The sequence below is a fragment of the Scyliorhinus canicula genome, chromosome 3, assembly GCF_902713615.1.
Source record: "Scyliorhinus canicula chromosome 3, sScyCan1.1, whole genome shotgun sequence".
NCBI classification, from domain to species: domain Eukaryota; kingdom Metazoa; phylum Chordata; class Chondrichthyes; order Carcharhiniformes; family Scyliorhinidae; genus Scyliorhinus; species Scyliorhinus canicula.
The window spans coordinates 189,225,381-189,240,374 of record NC_052148.1 but is presented as its reverse complement, the minus strand read 5'-3'; the positions used below and the strand labels follow the sequence as shown (position 1 = coordinate 189,240,374).

At 43.8% G+C, this 14,994-nt stretch overlaps 1 protein-coding gene across 1 annotated transcript in view; it reads left to right on the top strand.

The window, feature by feature from the left end:
- naf1 (nuclear assembly factor 1 homolog (S. cerevisiae)) overlaps nt 1–14,994 on the top strand; it is a 282,623-nt gene that overhangs the window by 124,192 nt on the left and 143,437 nt on the right. The window lies entirely within an intron of this gene.

Genomic DNA, 14,994 nt, shown 5'->3' with positions numbered 1-14,994 from the left:
GAAGGCAAAGAATTTTCTTGCGATCAGTCACACCTGTACTGAGTAACTAATAGGGACTTTGAAAAATAGGAAAAATGAAATGAAAATCGCTTATTATCACAAGTAGGCTTCAAATGAAGTTACTGTGAAAAGCCCCTCGTCGCCACATTCCGGCGCCTGTTCGGGAAGGCTGTTACGGGAAAAATTACAGTTTGCAAATAAAAAAAAAATCCAAATACTCTTGGATTTTTCTTCATTGTTCTTGTGGTATTGTGGTTCTGATCTGAGGATGGTTGGCATAGTGTTCACAAAAACAAGAAGTAGCTTTTATATTAAACAAAGCTAAAGATTTATTTACACTACTTAATTGGATTTGACACTCCTATATAATAAACAGTTGATAATATACATGCAATCTACCCTAATTTGCTACTAATCTCTACATTAGTACAATAACTAAATCTGCTCTGACTCAAACTATCTTTCCTACAGTCTGTCTTCTCGCCTTATCCTCAACACTCTCCCAGAAGGCTTAGCACTGGTGCTTTATACAGTTCTGCATCTAGCTCTCTCTAGTGGTTGCTTTGGATATAACATTAACCCTTACAGTTGTGTACATATAAAATCTTTATTGTCACAAGTAGGTTTACACCAACACTGCAATGAAGTTACTGTGAAAACCCCTAGTCGCCACATTCTGGCACCTGTTGGGGTACACAAACGGAGAATTCAGAATATCCAATTCACCTAACAGCACATCTTTCGGGACTTGTGGGAGGAAACAGGAGACCTGCAGGAAGCCCACGTAGAAACGGGACGAACGTGCAGACTCCACACAGACAGTGACCCAAGCCGGGAATCGAACCTGGGACCCTGGAGCTGTGAAGGAACAGTGCTGCCTCATAATGTCACAGTTCCTACGACATCCTCCAGTAGCTAAATGCCCCAACATATCAAAGATGTGATCTGTAACTGTAAATTGGGGAAAATAAATTCCAAAGTGTGCTTGACAACCAGGGCAACTTCATGGTTTAAATCCTGACTTCTGTTGCAAGAAGCCACCAGCATCACAGCATTGCAACTACCACTGTGCATCCCTTGTCATGTGAGTGAAAGGGGAAAAGGGGAAAATTTTACTTGGATATTTGTGACGCGTTGAACTCTTATTTCAGCTTCTCCCGTCTTACTTGGGGTCACCGCAATTCTGATTAATTGCCCTTCCCCATCTCCTCCTTTCAGTTGCCTATTCTTCTTACCATCTCGCTGGTTTTCCAGAATCTCGGCACTGAATTGTTCTATCTAGTCTGGGGTCTTTCTCTTCTCTTGGCTCTTCCCTTGCCATCACTTACCCTACCCTCTCATGCTCTACGCAACATGTCACCATGCCATTTCAGCCTCTTCTCCACTACTTCCATGCTTCCACCGTCTTCATTGTTCCCTCTGATGAATGTGTTCCTGATATTTTCCTTGTCACTTCACATGTCCATTTCAGCACCTACACCTCATTAGTATCCAGTTATTGTTCCTTTCTTCTTGATGTTCTGCACTAGGCAACAAGGCTGGTCTCTACTATCTTGCCGATTCTTCCTTTCAGTTTGTGGTATTTTTCTGTCATGTAACTCTCCGCTGCATTTCTTCAAATTATTGCTCTGTTGCTTCATATCCAGTTTCACATCTGTTCTTCTGCCACCGGCACTTGAAACTACTTGCCTTCACCCATCATCTTTGCACATTCAACTTCCCGAGGCTCAGACTAAGAGTCCGAATATTGGATCTTTATACCCCTGTCTTCCAATGCTTTTCTCCAGTTCTCTAGGTACACAAAATAAAAACGGTGTCGTGCAAGTGATAGGCAGCACAAAATATTAAAAGCTAATCTGCTTCAACTTGTATTCCCAGGGTAAACATTAATGCATTTTAAACTGCGATCAAATTAACACAAGTTTGGACCAATGTTGTTTTGTTAAGGAAAGCCAGGGCAATTTAAGAAAAATACTCTTCATGGAGTTTTTATTTGATGAGGTTTGAACGGAGATGGTTGATGAAGATATGGTTGTGGAAGTAGATGCGGTTCCAAAAGATATTTAATAAAGTACGACACAACAAAATTGTCAGCAAAGTTAAACCAATGAAATAAAAGTGGCAGTTACAGCAGGGATACAAAGTTGGCTAAGTGATGGGAAAACAAAGTAGTGATGCCCAATTGTTTTTCAGACTGGAAGCTTGTATGTCGTTGGGTTCCTGGTACTTCGTATTTGAACCCCTGCGTTTCTTGATCTACAGTAATGACCCAGACCTGCGTGTGCATTGGCACAATTCCAGACTTGCAGATGACATAAAACTTGAAAGCATTGTGAACTGTGAAGATAGTAATAGACCTCAGAAGGACAAAGGCTGGTGGATGAGCCATGGGGCAGATGAAATTTAACACATTTCCCATTTGCTTTTATTTTAAAGTTGATGAGATAATGGTGTACGTAGATATATAGATACACAGAAGGTAGGAGCAGGAGGAGGCCTTCTGGCCCTTCGAGCCTGCTCCGCCATTCATCACGATCACGGCTGATCATCCAACTCAATAGACTAATCCTGCTTTCTCCCCATAGCCTTTGGCCCCATTACCCCCAAGTGCTATATCCAGCTGTCTCTTGAATATATTCAAAGTTTTAGCATCAATTACTTCCTGTGGTAATGAATTCCACAGGCTCACCACCCTTTCTGTGAAGAAATGTCTCCATAATCACTGTCCAAAATGGTTTACCTTGAACCCTCAAGCTGTGACCCCTGGTTCTGGACACATCCATCAATGGTAACAACATCCCTGCATCTACCCTGTCTAGTCTTGTTAAAATTTTATAAGTCTCTATGAGATCCCCCCTCATTCTTCTGAACTCCAGCGAGAACAATCCCAACCTAGTCAATCTCTCCTCATACGGCAGTTCCGCCATCCTGGAATCAGTCGGATAAACCTTCGCTGCACTCCCTCGAGAACAAGAACATGCTTCCTCAGAGAAGGAGACCAAAACTGCACACAGTACTCCAGGTGTGGCCTCACCAAGGCCCTCTCTAATTGCAGCAACACATCCCTGCTTCTATACTCAAAACCTCTAGCAATGAAGGCCAACATACCATCCGCCTTCTTTACAGCCTGCTGCACCACTTGGCCTCCTCTGGCGAAGCCATGCTGACTATTCCTGATCAAACCTTACCTGTCCCAAGAGGAGATAGATTCTCTCTTTCAGAATTTTCTCCAATAGTTTCCCTACCACTGACGTGAGACTCACTGGTCTGTAGTTCCCTGATTTATCTCTAACCTTTTTTAAATAGTGGGACCGCATTAGCTGTTCTCCAGTTCTCTGGCACCTTCCCCGTGGCCAGAGAGGAATTAAAAATTTGGGTCAGAGCCCCTGCAATCTCCTCCCTCACTTCCCACAGCATCCTGCAACATAATTCCCTGGACCTCAGATTTGTCCACTTTTAAGCCTGCCTAAACCACCAATACCTTATCACTCTATGACAATTTGTTCAAGAACCTCACAGTCTCTTTCCCCGAGTTCTCTATCAACCTCCTCATTATCTTGGGTGAAGGCAGATGTGAAGTATTCATTCAATACCCTACCAATGTCATCTGGCTGCACCCACAGACTTCCCTGTTGGTCCCTAATGAGCCCCACTTTTCCCCCACTCTTCCCTGGTTATCCTCTTTCCATTGATATACTTATAGAATATCTTGGGATGTTCCGTACTTTTTCAGCCAGAGCTTTCTCATATCTCCTCTTTGCTCTCCTGATTGTTTTCTGAAACTTCATCCTGCACTTTCTGTACTCCACTAATGATTTGCTCCCCTTGTAGGTGCTAAAAGCCATCCATGGTTTCCTGAACTTGTTACTCCTTCCTATTACCCTAGAGGGAACATATTAGGCCTGTATCCTCCCCATTTCCTTTTTAAAAGCCCCCTCCCGCTCTCCTGTAGATTTCCCCACTAGTAACTCTTTCCAATCTACCTTGGCCTGATTCTGCCTTATTTTACTAAAATCCTGTCTTCCCCCAATTCAAAACCTTTTTTTGCAGTTTGTCCATTTCTTTGTCCATAACAAACTTAAAATGAACCATGTTGTGGTCACCATCACCAAAATGCTCCCCCCACCAACACATCAGCCACCTGTCCAGCTTCATTCCCCAGAATTAGGTCCAGCACTGTGTCCCTTGTTGGACTCTCTACATATTGAGCTAAAATGTTCTCCTGTATACAATTTAAGAACTCCACTTCATTTAACCCTTTAACACAGTGACTATTCTAATTAATGTTGGGAAAATTGAAATCACCTAATATAATTACCCTATTGTTATTTTTATATACCTCTCAGAATTGCGCACATATTTTTCTCCTCAATTTCCCATTGACTATCTTGGGATCTATAATAAACACCTAGCAATGTGGTTGTCCACTTTTTATTCCTAAGCTCTACCCACAAAGCTTCATTTGATGACCTCTCCAAGATATCATAAGAACATAAGAACATAAGAACTAGGAGCAGGAGTAGGCCATCTGGCCCCTCGAGCCTGCTCCGCCATTCAATGAGATCATGGCTGATCTTTTGTGGACTCAGCTCCACTTTCCGGCCCGAACACCATAACCCTTAATCCCTTTATTCTTCAAAAAACTATCTATCTTTACCTTAAAAACATGTAATGAAGGAGCCTCAACTGCTTCACTGGGCAAGGAATTCCATAGATTCACAACCCTTTGGGTGAAGAAGTTCCTCCTAAACTCAGTCCTAAATCTACTTCCCCTTATTTTGAGGCTATGCCCCCTAGTTCTGCTGTCACCCGCCAGTGGAAACAACCTGCCCGCATCTACCCTATCTATTCCCTTCATAATTTTAAATGTTTCTATAAGATCCCCCCTCATCCTTCTAAATTCCAACGAGTACAGTCCCAGTCTACTCAACCTCTCCTCATAATCCAACCCCTTCAGCTCTGGGATTAACCTAGTGAATCTCCTCGGCACACCCTCCAGCGCCAGTACGTCCTTTCTCAAGTAAGGAGACCAAAACTGAACACAATACTCCAGGTGTGGCCGCACTAACACCTTATACAATTGCAACATAACCTCCCTAGTCTTAAACTCCATCCCTCTAGCAATGAAGGACAAAATTCCATTTGCCTTCTTAATCACCTGTTGCACTTGTAAACCAACCTTCTGTGACTCATGCACTAGCACACCCAAGTCTCTCTGAACAGCGGCATGCTTTAATATTTTATCGTTTAAATAATAATCCCGTTTGCTGTTATTCCTACCAAAATGGATAACCTCACATTTGTCAACATTGTATTCCATCTGCCAGACCCGAGCCCATTCACTTAACCTATCCAAATCCCTCTGCAGACTTCCAGTATCCTCTGCACTTTTCGCTTCACCACTCATCTTAGTGTCATCTGCAAACTTGGACACATTGCCCTTGGTCCCCAACTCCAAATCATCAATGTAAATTGTGAACAATTGTGGGCCCAACACGGATCCCTGAGGGACACCACTAGCTACTGATTGCCAACCAGAGAAACACCCATTAATCCCCACTCTTTGCTTTCTATTAATTAACCAATCCTCTATCCACGCTACTACTTTATCCTTAATGCCATGCATCTTTATCTTATGCGGCAACCTTTTGTGTGGCACCTTGTCAAAGGCTTTCTGGAAATCCAGATATACCACATCCATCGGCTCCCCATTATCTACTGCACTGGTAATGTCCTTAAAAAATTCCACTAAATTAGTTAGGCATGACCTGCCTTTTACGAACCCATGCTGCGTCTGCCCAATGGGACAATTTCTATCCAGATGCCTCGCAATTTCTTCCTTGATGATAGATTCCAGCATCTTCCCTATTACCGAAGTTAAACTCACTGGCCTATAATTTCCTGCTTTCTGCCTACCTCCTTTTTTAAACAGTGGCGTCACGTTTGCTAATTTCCAATCCACCGGGACCACCCCAGAGTCTAGTGAATTTCGGTAAATTATCACTAGTGCATCTGCAATTTCCCTAGCCATCTCTTTTAGCACTCTGGGATGCATTCCATCAGGGCCAGGAGACTTATCTACCTTTAGCCCCTTTAGCTTGCCCATCACTCCCTCCTTAGTGATAACAATCCTCTCAAGGTCCTCACCTGTCATAGCCTCATTTCTATCAGTCGCTGGCATGTTATTTGTGTCTTCCACTGTGAAGACCGACCCAAAAAACCTGTTCAGTTCCTCAGCCATTTCCTCATTTCCCATTATTAAAACTCCTTTCTCATCCTCTAAAGGACCAATATTTACCTTAGCCACTCTTTTTTGTCTTATATATTTGTAAAAACCTTTACTGTCTGTTTTTATATTCTGAGCAAGTTTACTCTCATACTCTATCTTACTCTTCTTTATAGCTTTTTTAGTAGCTTTCTGTTGCCCCCTAAAGATTTCCCAGTCCTCTAATCTCCCAGCAATCTTTGCCACTTTATATGCTTTTTCCTTCAATTTGATACTCTCCCTTATTTCCTTAGATATCCACGGTCGATTTTCCCTCTTTCTTCCGTCCTTCCTTTTTGTTGGTATAAACCTTTGCTGAGCACTGTGAAAAATCGCTTGGAAGGTTCTCTACTGTTCCTCAACTGTTCCACCATAAAGTCTTAGCTCCCAGTCTACCTTAGCTAGTTCTTCTCTCATCCCGTTGTAATCTCCTTAGTTTAAACACAAAACACTAGTATTTGATTTTACTTTCTCACCCTCCATCTGTATTTTAAATTCCACCATATTGTGATCGCTCCTTCCGAGAGGATCCCTAACTATGAGATCATGAATCAATCCTGTCTCATTACACAGGACAAGATCTAGGACCGCTTGTTCCCTCGTAGGTTCCATTACATACTGTTCTAGGAAACTATCGCGGATACATTCTATAAACTCCTCCTCACGGTTGCCTTGACCGACCTGGTTAAACCAATCGACATGTAGATTAAAATCCCCCATGATAACTGCTGTACCATTTCTACATGCATCAGTTATTTCTTTGTTTATTGCCTGCCCCACCATCTCGTTACTATTTGGTGGCCGATAGACTACTCCTATCAGTGACTTTTTCGCCTTACTATTCCTGATTTCCACCCAAATGGATTCAACCTTATCCTCCATAGCACAGATGTCATCCCTTACTATTGCCCAGATGTCATCCTTAAATAACAGAGCAACACCACCTCCCTTACCATCCACTCTGTCCTTCCGAATAGTTTGATACCCTCGGATATTTAACTCCCAGTCGTGACCATCCTTTAACCATGTTTCAGTAATGGCCACTAAATCATAGTCATTTACGATGATTTGTGCCACCAACTCATTTACTTTATTCCGAATACTACGAGCATTCAGGTAAAGTACACTTATGTTGGTTTTTTTACCTCTGTTTTGAATCTTAACATCTCCAGTTTTATTCCTTTTGTTATTACTGGGCCTATTCACTGTGCTCCCCTCAGTCACTGTACCTTGTACTGTCGCCCTTATGGATTTCTGACTATGTCTTCTCTGCCTTGCACTTTTCCCCTTACTTCCTTTTGTTTCTGTCCCTGTTTTACTACCTTCCAACTTAGAACAGTACAGCACAGAACAGGCCCTTCGTCCCTCAATGTTGTGCCGAGCCATGATCACCCTACTCAAACCCACGTATCCACCCTATACCCGTAACCCAACAACCCCCCCCCTTAACCTTGCTTTTATTAGGACACTACGGGCAATTTAGCATGGCCAATCCACCTAACCCGCACATCTTTGGACTGTGGGAGGAAACCGGAGCACCCGGAGGAAACCCACGCACACAGGGGGAGGACGTGCAGACTCCACACAGACAGTGACCCAGCCAGGAATCGAACCTGGGACCGTGGAGCTGTGAAGCATTTATGCTGACCATCATGCTACCCTGCTGCCCCTTGGTTCCTTGCAGCTTGCTGCTTCCAGCATTGGTTCCCATCCCCCTGCCACATTAGTTTAAACCTTCCCCAACTGCTCTAGAAAACACCCCCCCTAGGACATCGGTTCCAGTCTTGCCCAGGTGCAGACCGTCCGGTTTGTACTGGTCCCACCTCCCCCAGAACCGGTCCCAATGCCCTAGGAATTTGAATCCCTCCCTCTTGCACCATCTCTCGAGCCACGCATTCATCCTATCTATCCTGACATTCCTACTCTGACTAGCTCGTGGCACTGGTAGCAATCCTGAGATTACTACCTTTGAGGTCCTACTTTTTAGTTTAACTCCTAACTCCCTGAATTGCGCTTGTAGGACCTCATCCCGTTTCTTACCTATATCGTTGGTGCCTATGTGCACCACGACAGCTGGCTGTTCACCCCCCCCCCCCCCCCCCCCCCCCCTCAGAATGTCCTGCAGCCGCTCCGAGACATCCTTGACCCTTGCACCAGGGAGGCAACATACCATCCTGGAGTCTCGATTGCGTCCACAGAACCGCCTGTCTATTCCCCTTACGATCGAGTCCCCTATCACTATAGCCCTGCCATTTTTCTTCCTGCCCTGCTGTGCAGCAGAGCCAGCCACGGTGCCATGAACCTGGCTGCTGCTGCCTTCCCCTGGTGAGCCATCGTCCTCAACCGTATCCAAAGTGGTATATCTGTTTTGCAGGGAGATGACCGCAGGGGACACCTGCACTGCCTTCCTACTCTTGCTCTTTCTTTTGGTCACCCATTTTCTATCTCCCTCAGTAACCTTCACCTGCGGTGTGACCAACTCGCTAAACGTGCTATCCACGACCTCCTCAGCATCGCGGATGCTCCAAAGTGAGTCCATCCGCAGCTCCAGAGCCGTCAAGCGGTCTAACAAGAGCTGCAACTGAACACACTTCTTGCACGTGAAGGAGCCAGGGACAGTGGACGTGTCCCTGAGCTCCCACATCGCACACGAGGAGCATGACACGGGTCTGGGATCTCCTGCCATGTCTTAAACCCTCCTTAAGTCATCTCTCCTTACCGCAATAACTGACTGTTTAACTGATAATGCAATGCCTCCTGTTTTACCCCCTCCTCTGTCTCGCCTGAAAATTCTATATCCCGGGATGTTGAGCACCCAAGCCTGCCCCTCTCTCAACCACATCTCATGGCTACTATATCACAATTCCACATGCCAATCCTCGCCCTTAACTCATCCGTTTTACCTCTAATGCTCCTCTCTTTAAAGTAGAGGCCATCCGGCCTTTTCTTGCCCCCTTGGAACTTACTCACGTATACCTTCGGACTTAATTGCTTTTCTGTGTTATGATGGAACACTGATTTCACCTCAAGTTGAGTACTTCATCCAGTTCTGGCAACACACTTTGGGTAAGATGCAAAGGCATTTAGAGGTTGAAAAGAGATTTGATTGAAGTATTGGATTGAGAACAAGAGGGCACAGAATTAAGGTATATGACAAAAGAAGCAATGGAAACACGAGGAAAGACTTTTTCACGCAGTGAGTGGTTAGGATTCGGAATCCACTTTGAGAGTGTGCTGGAGGCAAGTTCAATTGAGGTGTTTGTAACTGGATTGGATTGCTGTTTTGTTACCTGTGTGTTAGGTAACAGGTGCTACTCAAACCTTGGTTAGTGATGAGGTATTCTGAATCGCGATGAAGAAGTTTTGAACTCGTCCAGAAGTAAGAAAAGGTTTATTGAGTAACTGCAATAATATTTACATGAGTTCTTTACTTTGTAACTTTGATACTAGTGGTAAGGTTAACAAGATCTAACTATGGTACAATACATACCTCCACTGGTCATCTAAACTAGTCTGCTGTTGCTTTGATCACAGTGCACCTGAGAGAGAGAGAGACCCAATGTGGCTGCCTTTTATACCCCTGTTGGACCGGCCCTCTAGTGATCATGTGGTGCTACTGATTACAAATTAACCCCTTGTGTACATGCACACATAGAGATCACTACATCCCCCTTTTTATCGTGTTACATATTTTCTGTATGTTGTAAAGAAAATTGAACAAACATAGGGCAGCACGGTAGCATGGTGGTTAGCATAAATGCTTCACAGCTCCAGGGTCTCAGGTTCGATTCCCGGCTGGGTCACTGTCTGTGCGGAGTCTGCACGTCCTCCCCGTGTGTGCGTGGGTTTCCTCCGGGTGCTCCGGTTTCCTCCCACAATCCAAAGATGTGTGGGTTAGGTGGATTGGCCATGCTAAATTGCCCGTAGTGTCCTAAAAAGTAAGGTTAAGGGAGGGGTTGTTGGGTTACGGGTATAGGGTGGACACGTGGGTTTGAGTCAGGTGATCATGGCTCGGCACAACATCGAGGGCCGAAGGGCCTGTTCTGTGCTGTACTGTTCTATGTTCTATAATGGATGCAGTTTGCAAAGGCATTACATAAAATCAATGAGTAGTCTGTCAAATGCTAATACATTTAGTCTCTTAAATTTTGTTTTGCTTGCGTGAAACAGGGAGACAAATGATGTTATGTACAAGTAGTGATGATCTTGACGATTATACAAAGCCAATTCATATTTATGAGTCAGTCTTAATTTTAAAAACATTTTTCTTTGTGAGTCCATACTTTGAGTTTGTTCGGTCAAGTTGCTTCCTTCTTCTGTTTTTGAAGTGGTGATGTTGATGTTGTTATTTGTTTGTGAACGTCGTCAGTGTTCCTGTGTTTAAGTCACCAAGAAGTCAGCAATAAGGTGTTTGAATGGTTGAATCACTTTGTTGTCTGATTTATGCTTTTTTCTATGCTCGTGGTATTGATTCGGCATTACATTTTTGTTGTCTAACCTGGACTTTTTCCTGTGTTTGTGGTGTTGATTCTGTATGTCATCTTTGTTGTCTGACCTGGACTTTTTCTTGTGTTTGTGGTATTGATTCTGCATGTCATCTTTCTTGACAGCTGGTTTGTTTGTTTGTTGTGGAACAGATGTGAATTTGTGAGATTTGTTGCTATGCTATGGCATGTTTGTACTCTTGCCATTGCTTTGCAGTGTTCTGTGGCATTGTCCTTCATGTGCAGAGTTGTACCATGTTGTACAGGTCGTTGTTTCATGTTGTCGTTTCTGTCTTCGTTGTTTTCGTTGTTGATCTTATTGTTGTCATTCTTGTTGTTTTTCTCGTTCTTGTTGTTTCTGTTTTTGTTGTTTTCGCTGTTGTTCTGGTTGATTTTCTTGTCGTGCTTGTTTCTGTTTTTGTTCTGCTTGTTTTTTTTGTTCTTGTAGTTTTTGTTGTTGTGCTTGTAGGTTTTGATGTTGCGCTTGTAGTTTTTGATGTTGCCGCCGTTCTTGTTGCTGCAGCGCTTCGTGTTGTTGTTGCTCTTGTTGCGCTGCATGTTATTTTCGTTGTTGCTGTTGCACTCAATGAGTGTTCCGTTTGGATGATGTGAGTCATTGTTACAGTTATTAGTGTCAGTGTCTTTTGTGGTATCTGTTACATTGAGCGTTTCTTCTTGAGAATTGTGAGAATGATCTGATGTTGCATTGATGTTGGTGACCATCAGTCATTTGTGGTGGATTTGATTCCTCTGCTTTGCTTCCTTGGTACTCCTCTTCGAGAGTCATTTCTGGTTCACTTCAATCATCTGTGATCTCTTGGTGCTTCTCTTATGGAGTTACATCTGGTTCATTTGATTCACCTTTGGTTTCTTGGTGCTCCTCTTTTGGAGTCAAAATCTTCACGATTTCACTTGACATGGTCTCCCTGGCTCATGAGTAGCCCTCCTGATTGTTGAGTGGTTCTGTGCTGAGATCTGTAAGTTATTTTCAACTGCTGGTGTAAATTCGGGCACTGTTCTGTCTTTTGAGGTAAGAAAATTGGGTTTTGCAGGTTTAAATTTCTTTTTGTTCATTTTCGTGCATTTCCCTTTTAAGTGGGCGTGGTCCTGGTCCTCTGACGTCATGACGCTCGTGACGTCATGCGTAGGACTCGATTGCGCATGCGAGGTTCGAGTTTCCTTTACTGTGCGGTCTTGGCGCAACTGCGCATGTGCGGCTTCTTGCGCATGCACAGAACACTGTTGTGCCAGTTTGCTCTTTTTGGGGAAGTGCGTATGTGCGGCTCCTTTATCAAGATGGCTGCCAATCGGAAAGAGCTGTTGCATTGAGTGAGATCCTGCCTCTGCCTCGTGGTAAGTTTTGGCGGTGTTTTTACCGATTTCTTTTTTCTAGACACCGATTCTGTGTTTGTGAAGACTCAGAGCATTGGTTTTGTTTTTGTTCATAAGCAGGGCATTTCTGTACAGCAGTTTCTAGAGTTAGATGCTTATTTTGTGATAGTTCTTCCTTCAAATTTTTATCAGATAGTCCAGAAATTAATTGATTCATCATCAGTGTCTCTGAAATCAGCATAATCACAGTCTTGTGGTTTGTAATAAAATCAGTGATGGGCCTTCCGTTTCTCTGGCATTTATGACAATTGGTAAATCTTTCCAGCATCTCACCAGACTGACTCTGATGGTGTTCATCAAATTGTTTGAGTATTAATTCTATTTTGGTGTCGTCGTCACCTAAGTAATTAAAGCAATTATGGATTTCTCTAGCTTCATGCCCTCCTATTGAGAGTAGTAGTGCTATTTCTGTTGCGTTAGAAACCGTGCTGATACCATTAGCTGCGATAAATATTTGGAATATTTGTTCAAATCTGTTCCAGTCATAACTTAAATTACCGGTTGTTTCCAGCTGCCCTTAGCTCCAATGAGTCCCATAGTTAGTCGTCGAGGATCCATTTGCTGCGAAGTCTTCCACGGTCGAATGTCCAGTCTTCACTTTTTCTTCTCTTTTTGTCTACCCTAATCTAACTAGTTCTGTTAAAGTCACTCGACTGGTACCATGTTTTGTTTCCTGTGTGGTAGGTAACATGTGGTACCCAAACCTTGTTTAGTGATGAGGTATTCTGAATCTCGATGACGAAGATTCGAACTTGTCCTGTAGTAAGAAAAGGTTTATTGAGTCACTACAACAATATTTACATGAGTTCTTTACTTTGTAACTTTGATACTAGCGATAAGGTTAACAAGATCTAACTATGGTACTATACATACCTCCACTGGCCATCTAAACTAGTCTGCTGCTTCTTTGATCACAGTGCACCCGAGAGAGAGAGAGACCCAATGTGGTCCGGCCCCCGAGTGATCATGTGGTGCTACTGATTACACATTAACCCCTTGTGTACCTGCACACATACAGATCACTGCAATTGCTATTTGAAAATTACAAAGAACAAGAACAAAGAAAATTACAGCACAGGAATAGGCCCTTCGGCCCTCCCAGCCTGTGCCGATCCAGATCCTTTATCTAACCCTGTTGCCTATTTTCCAAGGATCTACTTCCCTCCGTTCCCCGCCCGTTCATATATCTGTCCAGATGCATCTTAAATGATGCTATCGTGCCTGCCTCTATCAACTCCACTGGCAAAGTGTTCCAGGCACCCACCACCTCTGCGTAAAAAAAACTTTCCACGGACATCTCCCTTAAACTTTCCCCTTCTCACCTTGAAATCGTGACCCCTTGTAATCAACCACTCTTGGAAAAAGCTTGTTGCTATCCACCCTGTCCATACCTCTCATAATTTTGTAGACCTCAATCAAGTCCACCCCTCAACCTCCGTCTTTCCAACGAAAACAATCCTAATCTACTCAACCTTTCTTCATAACTACCACCCTCCATACCAGGCAACATCCTGGTGAACCTCCTCTGCACCCTCTCTAAAGCATCCACATCCTTCTGGTAATGTGGCGACCAGAACTGCATGCAGTATTCCAAATGTGGCCGAACCAAAGTCCTATACAACTGTAACATGACCTGCCAACTCTTGTACTCAATACCCCGTCCGATGAAGGCAAGCATGCTGTATGCCTTCTTGACCACTCTATTGACCTGCGTTGCCACCTTCAGGGTACAATGGACCTGAACTCCCAGATCTCTGTACATCAATTTTCCCCAGGACTCTTCAATTGACCATATAGTCCGCTCTTGAATTTGATCTTCCAAAATGCATCACCTCGCATTTGCCTGGATTGAACTCCATCTGCCATTTCTCTGCCCAACTCTCCAATCTATCTATATTTTGCTGTATTCTCTGACAGTCCTCCTCGCTATCTGCAACTCCGCCAATCTTAGTATCATCTGCAAACTTGCTCATCAGACCACCTATACCTTCGTCCAGATCATTTATGTATATCACAAACAACAGTGGTCCGAGCACGGATCCCTGTGGAACACCACTAGTCACCTTTCTCCATTTTGAGACACTCCCTTCCACCGCTACTCTCTGTCTCCTGTTGCCAGCCAGTTCTTTATCCATCTAGCTACTACACCCTGAACCCCATACGACTTCATTTTTTCCATCATGGAAAACTTTGTCAAACGCCTCACTGAAGTCCATGTATATGACATCTACAGCGTTCCCTCATCAATTAACTTTGTCACTTCCTCAAAGAATTCTATTAGGTTTGTAAGACATGACCTTCCCTGCACAAAACCATGCTGCCTATCACTGATAAGTCTATTTTCTTCCAGATGTGAATAGATCCTATCCCTCAGTATCTTCTCCAACAGTTTGCCTATCACTGACGTCAAGCTCACAGGTCTATAATTCACTGGATTATCTCTGCTACCCTTCTTAAACAAAGGGACAACATTAGCAATTCTCCAGTCCTCCGTGACCTCACCCCGTGCTGAAGGATGCTGCAAAGATATCTGTTAAGGCCCCAGCTATTTCGTCCCTCGTTTCCCTCAGTAACCTGGGATAGATCCCATCCGGTTCTGGGGACTTGTCCACCGTAATGCTTTTTAGAATACCCAAAACCTCCCCCTTCCTTATGCCGACATAACCTAGAGTATTTGAACATCCATCCCTAGCCTCAACATCCGCCATGTCCCTCTCCTTGGTGATTACCAATGCAAAGTACTCATTAAGAATCTCACCCATTTCCTCTGACTCCATGCATGAATTCCCTTTTTGGTCTTTGAGTGGGCCAATCCTTTCTCTAGTTACCCTCTTGCTCCTTATATATGAATAA